Genomic DNA, 7,810 nt, shown 5'->3' on the forward strand with positions numbered 1-7,810 from the left:
AAGAAAGAAAGAAAGAAAGAAAGAAAGAAAGAAAGAAAGAAAGAAAGAAAGAAAGAAAGAAAGAAAGAAAGAAAGAAAGAAAGAAAGAAAGAAAGTTAACAACTTTATAAAAACATGCAAATTTGGGGGATTAAATCAATAAAAAATTCAATACAATTTTTATTTAAAACATGTAAGTGACAAACATTGATAAGCATAAAAAACGGAACATGAAACCTGGGAAAACCTTCATATTCACATTTTAAACATCTGTTTTGATCATACAGTCTGATATCTACACAAACTCTATATATAATATCCTACAAATAGTTTACACTGGCAATACTAACCTGTACCTTTGCAACTGTGCACACAATATATTAATCATTGTTATAAACATTAAACAGTTTTATATAACACTCATACACTCTGAATGTTTTAACATGCATAACTCAATGCACATTATATTCTGACCATTATTTTCACTCGCAACATAATAATTTCGTTCCCCAGGGTAACCAGTGTGTTTCACAGTGTTTAAGACAATACATTTTTTGAGTCTTGATAAATATACCTTCCCCATACACAGCCTTCACAATCACTAATTCTCTGATATCTCTTTCCACTTTAATTTAGTGATTTTTCAGGAGAGGAATTGGCGCCCCCTACTCTTCATAAACTGAACTGATATACAGAAGGGATATTCTAGGATTAATCACAGGGGGGCGACTGTAGACCAGAAATAACACTGCTGTTCACGAATCAATTATCAGGTCAGAAACAACCAAATAATCTGGCCAATAATCTGGCTGCTCCGCATTAACCTGTTATGTGTGATTAGTAGGTGAGAAAACAGGTTGGATCATAACAGCACTTAAGCTGATGACAGGGTGAAGCACAAGAATCCTACCTGCCCAGAAACACACACCAAACACACTGTTGGTGGGTTGTTGTTTTTTTTCTTTAGTGGTTATCAATGAAAATCTTTATGCAAACCGACACTTGCATGCGTTCTGTAGAAAACATGTTATGTAACACTTTGATAAATAAAACACTGACCTTTTTGATAAGACGTTTTTGATAAGATTCTGATCTCTGTAGGCAATATGGTTCCTCTACAAATCCTTTATTAACTTGTTTCGCTGATGAGCTTGTGGCTCCTGCGTTTCTGTTTTTTGTTTTTGTTGGGGGTTTTTTAAAGGTACACTTTTTGCACGCGTCTAAACGTGCATTTCAAATGGGACAAACACGTGGTGCAGCAGGCAGCTGGGGTGTTAAAAGTGACTGACGTTTCTCCTCCTTTCCCACCTTCAGCAATATTTGCATGACACTTTGTATGCATGTATCACACTTTGGAAATGTAAAGGTTCTTGTGATACAACATTTTCAGTTCGTAATGTGCTGTATTATGTGGGTCAGGCTGGATCTAGATTATTTTCTAGGAAGCATTTTGAAAGGAATATAGGTCATTTTTAAAGTGTTGCTTCAAAATTGTAAAAAAATAAGACAAATATACACCAATAGAAATCATATGTAAATATCTGTGTTTGCAGTGGGTGTAAAATAAACATAGTTTTTTGTTTGGTTGTTTTTAATGATTAAGCTACGTTAGATTAACGTACAAAGTTTTCTCTTAGGTAAGAGAACTGTAGACTCTATGCCTCTTAATAATTAAGACTTGCAAGAACTAAGAGACAAACACGACCTGATGACATACTGCGAGAAAATGCAGGTGATTAGGTGTGGCTGTTGCGCTTTTGTCTGAAAACTCAGCACAACTTACTCATGTACATGAAAATCACCATGTGTACCACACCTTTAAATTTATTCATTTATAGTTAAAGGCATCTGAAAAGATGGACCTGACTGTCCAAACCGGCCCTTCAGTTTCTCAGAAAAATGTCTTGGAAGTATTTTGCATAATGATTGTTAACACACAAATGTAACAAAGAGGCTCTGGTGCTCACGTCCCTGGGTTCACCCTTTCCTCAAACTGAATAAAAACTACAAACAAGATAATAAGATTAAGTTCAAGACCCCTCAACACAAAAATGTAAAGGGCATTAAGTAAAACATAAAGATGTAGACGTGCAGAACCTGATGATGGTGTGAAGAATGTAATAATCTGGATTAGCAAAACATTACTGTGTAATATAAAGATATAAATACAGGTGCAGAAATTAGAGCACAGCATGTAAGCATATTTTATAAAGTTATCTAATGAATTAAAATAGCAATTAAAACTTAAGCTTATATCAAATAGCCAATATTCACGTTTAATGGTGTAGAGCACAGACTAGTCGAGTTTTTATTTGTACAAAAAATAAAGTACCCTATATTTCATTACTCCGTATGTTAAAGTTTTGCTCCTCTGCTCCATTTTTCATAAATCTCAACGTTTTAGTGACTGGATACAGTAACATTCTTTGTTAGCCTGAAGAATAAAATGTGATTCAGCGCCTCCTGGCTGTTGAAAGAAGGGCCTGCCAATCAAAAACACGCTAAAAGTGTATCGTTTAATTTTTATAACAACATTTTATTTAATTACGTTTTACTGTGGATCTTAGGTTGCTAAAGGCCGCGTGTTTTTTAATATAAATGCACAACCCCCCCTCCCCCACCAAGCAAAAAAAAAAACACACACATACACCCTCCTCTTGAAATTCTAAGTAAAGCAAACGCGATTTAATCAATGTAAGCAAAATAAACAGGCGTACATTTGATTAGCTGCTAGGCTTCTACTCAGAAAATAAATTCAGATAAAAGCTAACAGTTTATCTCAACCTGATTTAACCTGAGTGCTAGATCCAAATCAGATCACTGCTAAAATAAACGTTATCGTTCAATAATAGCTTCGTAAAAAGAGAAGGTATCGCAGTATTTGTTCGCCTTCCCCCACTCACAACATACACAAAATACAAACCCTGGTAAAAGAAGTGGAGATGCCGGGGATTGAACCCGGGGCCTCATACATGCAAAGCATGCGCTCTACCACTGAGCTACATCCCCTGTTGGAAATCATGGCGCATTACTGCGTATATAACAGTACGCATTCATGAACCGGAAGTTGATATTCCTTCTGTAAAATGAGTCGACGTTGAGCAGGTTATTTTTGCTCTCCTTGAGACCAGGTTATATAATTTCAGATCACAGCTTTAGCCTTTGACCCTTGCAGTATTTCTCTGGGTACAAGTACATTACTGTAAGTTACCTTTTTGAATGGATGAAGAAAAGTCCCGAGGTACTCCAGCTCAAAGGGGTGTTTTTTTTTTAGTAGTGGTTTTGTAAACACAGGAACTCAACTGACGTCAGGATGGATGAATGGGAAATGTATCTGCTTTTTTGTATCCTTGTTTTGTGCTATTTTTAGCCTGCACATCTGAGCAATCTGCTCCTCATTTTCCATGCTATCTGTAAAGCAGATAAACTGATGGTGGTGATGAGGGCTAAAACTATACTGAAAGACACAGGCACAAAGCCTGCTTATAATAATTCTGAAATGAAGTGAGTTTGACACGAGTGGCTGAAAAGCAGGTCCTTCTCACCATCCTAGGTACCCTAATCCTTCAGAGAATTTAAAATAGCTCCCCTCATTAAGTTTCATAATATTCTCCAGAGGAGCACGAGCGAGGGGCTGTCGGCCCCCTCTGGAGAGCACAGTCTGTCCTCACTCATTCTGTGTTTATCTGCACACCCTTGCCAAGGACACCACTTACAGGCCCTGTTTGCTCTGCCCATGTAGGGACAGACCCGACCCATGGGATGCACGCATGGCCTGAGGGTTGAAGGAGGGCTGAAGGAAGGAGAAGAGAAAGGGTGAGAGCCTTTGTCTACACAGGGCTCTCCCAGGATGAGGAGGGATGGGCACCCACTGATGCTGTTATTGTGTAAATTGTGTAAATTTGGACTGGTGACAGAACGCCACCATGCTGAGTCTGTGCTGAGTAATAAGGAAAGGCTGACAACCATCATGTGGTGAGGGTTATCTGGGGACTGTAGAGTGCTGCATGTACAGACAGGCTGTATGCAATATGAGATCCAAAAAGGAATTCTTTATCTAAGGCCACAGACCTCCAGACGTTACACTGGACAGTGTCAAAGAGGAAGACTCCAACTTTGGAGTTTCAAGTGTTTCATACAGTTAGTGTGGATTAGTTATAGTGTGGATTTTTTAAAGAATGGTTTGATATTTATGTTTTGACAATGTTCTTGTAGTCTTAACACTTGCAAAGTTAGATGACCTATGCATGAGCTTTGGTGGTAGAGCTACCATATCCAAGTAAAACAGAGCTGATCAGTAAGTTAGCTCTTACCAGATTTCAAAAATATACTTAAAAGCCTTAAAAATAAATACATTTATTAGCAAGTCTTCTCTTCACAATCAAATTGTGGCTTTGCATCTGGGTGTCATTACTACCCTCCACTGGCTGCATTGCAAACCTCATCGAGGCAGGATTATGCAACCTTTTTCTCCCCCATATGATCAAACTGATGTAGACAAAGTATTCATAACGCCACATATTCAACAACTCATGAAAATAGGGCTACAAGCTACTATGAAATTCACTTACTTACGACAGCTCTTCGACTGCATAGGACACGGATGAATCACACTAAACATTACAGTCACTTGCCTCGAGCTTCTTTGGCACGATGATACCACTTATAGATTTTTGTGGGTTTTCTTTTGTTTTTCTGGATAGAGATGTGCAGCCAGTTTTGTACCTCTGCCTGTGTTTGTTTTAGCTAAAGGTGTTCGAGGAAGTAGGAAGTAATGAATTGTTTCAACATATAACGTACTGTTAAACCCTACAAACTGCGATGTCAGTCAGTCTGTCATTTTTATACAGATTAAAATATCTTTTGTACAGAGGCTCATAATTCCTAGAGTATAAATCCTAATGATTGGTGCTCTAGTACCTACTAAATTAGCATTATCACTTCTTTTAGTGACCTATATCAGAAAGATGACTTCCAAAGAGTGTGGCACCTCAGATTCCCCTGTGAACTGTAATAGTATTGGTAAACTTTTTAAGCCATTAACACCTTTTTTTATACAAATATCAGAAGAAACTCGCAGATTATCCAACTAGTCCTTTAAGTTCTCCACCCCTTGTAATGTGTGTCATTTACTTTACTTCTGGTACTGTTAAGTTGTCTGACCTCCTATCTCCTGGGGCTGCTGTCTTATCATCAGCTGACAGCCAGCTATGTAGAAGCAGAAAGGCCCGAAAGAAGAGAGGGGCACCAAAAATAAAGCCTTCATAACAGGGTGAAGAAGAGGTGAATAAGGTAATGCTGGGAGTCGACTCAAAACAAAGTGACATACTTTTGAAAGTATGTCAGATCAGTCGATTTGATTTATGAGCCAAAATACAAAAAGATTTTATGCAAACCACGAAGAAAATAAATTCTCTGAAGATCAAACTGAAAATGTTGTTTAGAAGTAAAACACAAATTGTCATGGTTCTGGAGTCTGCGACTCCGTGTTTATGTTTAGTTTATTAGTATTCTGTGGTTTTGGTTGCCTTGGGTGTTTGTACTCCTCTGTTTCATGGTTCATGTTCCTATGTTCTGTGTCCCCCAGTCTGTGTTACGTTGGTGGGTTATGTCATTGCGTGTATGTGTTTCCTGTTTTATTGTGAAGGTCTGCGTCTTATGTGAGTGTTTTCAGTTTGCCTCCCTAGTCTCGTCACGTTAATCACTCCCAGCTGTGTTCCCCACCTGTGTGTAATCTCCCTGTGTTCTCTGAGTGTATTTAAGTTGTGTCTTCTGTCATGAGTAGTTGCTGGTTCGTCTGTGTTGTTTCCCCTCGGTCTCCCTGCATCTCTCCATGTGTATTTCCCCGGATCTCCCTGCATCTTCGTTTCTGGTTTGTGTTGTTAGTTTACCCAGTTTAGGTTTCCGGTTTCATGTTTTCCCACCATTGCTGTTTGTACCCACCCTTGTAAATAAATACCCACCTGCACCAGAGCTGCCGCCTTTTGGGTCCTTTCTTCAACTCCACACGGCTTGCCCCGGCAAACCGTGACACAAATTTCTGTTAACACTAAGTCCTAATCGTCTCTCCTGCTCCCAGCAAGTCCCATCAGTATTTGTTTTGTTCCAGTCAGGAACTCACTTTATTGTCTGATTCAAGCTTCAACATGCAACAAGCTGGACTTCCGAGTGAGCTGAATCATTGCTGCGCCTCGGTATTTCACCACAGTGTTATCCTTCTCTTGCTGGGAACCTGGGTTAGCTGTGTTGGCCAGGAAAAGAACAGGTTTGCTGTGAAATAGGAACATGACCATGAACGTGAACCCAAACAGGGAGGGGGAATAAGGGAGCTAGAGAGGGAAATACTGCCCTGACCTTTCGCCTATATTTTTTCCAGCTGGTAGTGGAAACTGTAGGAATCCACGAATGCAGGAAAAAGCTCTATAGCCTTAGGCAGAAAATGGAAAACCAGAGCCTCTCTTCTCTGTGAGCAAGCTGGTGTGGCTGTGCTGCTATTCATTGCAGCATATTGCTAACACCTTAAAAAGCATCTGAAGCACGTCATAGCGACTGACAAAGTGTTTTACAAGGACGTACACAGGAGCGAGCCAGTGACATGTACTGATTAGTTAGAGAACACAGACATTACACAAACACAAGCACAGATAGCTCTTCCTGAATGTTTGTGTTCACTGTGTTACTGGGGTTGAGATATCATCATCACTGCAGGGTGAATGAGTCTGTGTCTTCAAGAGTTGCCAAGCACCTGGTAACCATATAGGCTGAAACCTTATCAACCTGACGTTAGAAAGCTCGTGCTGAACTCATTGTCTGTGACCAGGCAGCAATTACATACCAAATGTCTAAAGCAGAAAAAACTAGCTCTCAAAGAATGTGTGTGAAACATGAGAGGTGTGGCACATTTGTTTGTTTGCATTTGAGACATCCAGTCAAAGATGCTTCAAAATATAAGACAGCATTTCCGGCTAAATCAACTATGGAGAAATTTCAAGATCATGCTCTTGTCATTGTGTAAAAGCTTCTTAACTTAAAAACATAAGCATAGGCCTTTAATAACACGTTTATTATAATCTATTCTTAAGAAATACACCAACAGATTTACAATTAAAAACTCTCACACTCAGCTGCCGGTATGCCTGTTCGCCAGCTTTTTAGTGCAAATATCTAGTCAGCGATCACATAGCAGCAGCTCAGTGCATATCTACATTTTGGTCTAGAAGAGCTCCTGAAGTTCAAACTAAGCATCAGAAATTGAAAGCAAGTGTCAGTGTCAGCTATCTCTGGAGTTTTACAGAGAATGGCCCAAAAAAGGGAAAATATCCAGTGAGCAGCAGTTCTCTGGGTGAAAATACCTTATTGATGTTAGAGGTCAGAGGAGAATGGCGAGACTGCTTTGAGCTAGTAACTCAAATAATAACCACATATTTATCTAAGGTAAGCAGAAAAGCAGCTGCACAAAACAGCAAACCTTGAATCAGATATAGCAGCAGACTGCGTGGCCTCACCTAGGTTGGCTGGTCTGAGTCTCGATTTCTGCTGTGGAAAATCAGACACTAGTCTGTTGGATTTGTTGTAAACAACATGAAAGATTGAATCTGTCCTGTTTTTTATCAACGGTTTGGGCTGCTGCTGGTAGTTTAATTGTGTGGGGATATTTTCTTGGCACACTTTGGTTCCCTTAGCACCAGTGAAGCCTTGTTTAAATGCCATAGCCTACCTGACTATTCTTGCTAACCAGGCCTAACACTTTATGACTACAGCATACCCATCATTTTGTTAACACACCATGTCACAAAGCTCAGATGAACTCAAAGTAGTCTTTTGAACATGG

The 7,810-nt window shown here is 39.4% G+C and overlaps 1 non-coding gene across 1 annotated transcript; it reads right to left on the bottom strand.

Annotated features, from left to right (window-relative positions):
* Positions 1-2,916: 2,916 nt before the first annotated feature.
* Positions 2,917-2,988, bottom strand: trnaa-ugc. The gene has a single exon. It is a non-coding gene; the product is annotated as a tRNA-Ala (tRNA).
* Between the last annotated feature and the right edge of the window lie 4,822 nt (positions 2,989-7,810).

Source organism: Haplochromis burtoni, unplaced genomic scaffold, assembly GCF_018398535.1.
Source record: "Haplochromis burtoni strain Fernald_Lab_line unplaced genomic scaffold, NCSU_Asbu1 Contig_287, whole genome shotgun sequence".
NCBI classification, from domain to species: domain Eukaryota; kingdom Metazoa; phylum Chordata; class Actinopteri; order Cichliformes; family Cichlidae; genus Haplochromis; species Haplochromis burtoni.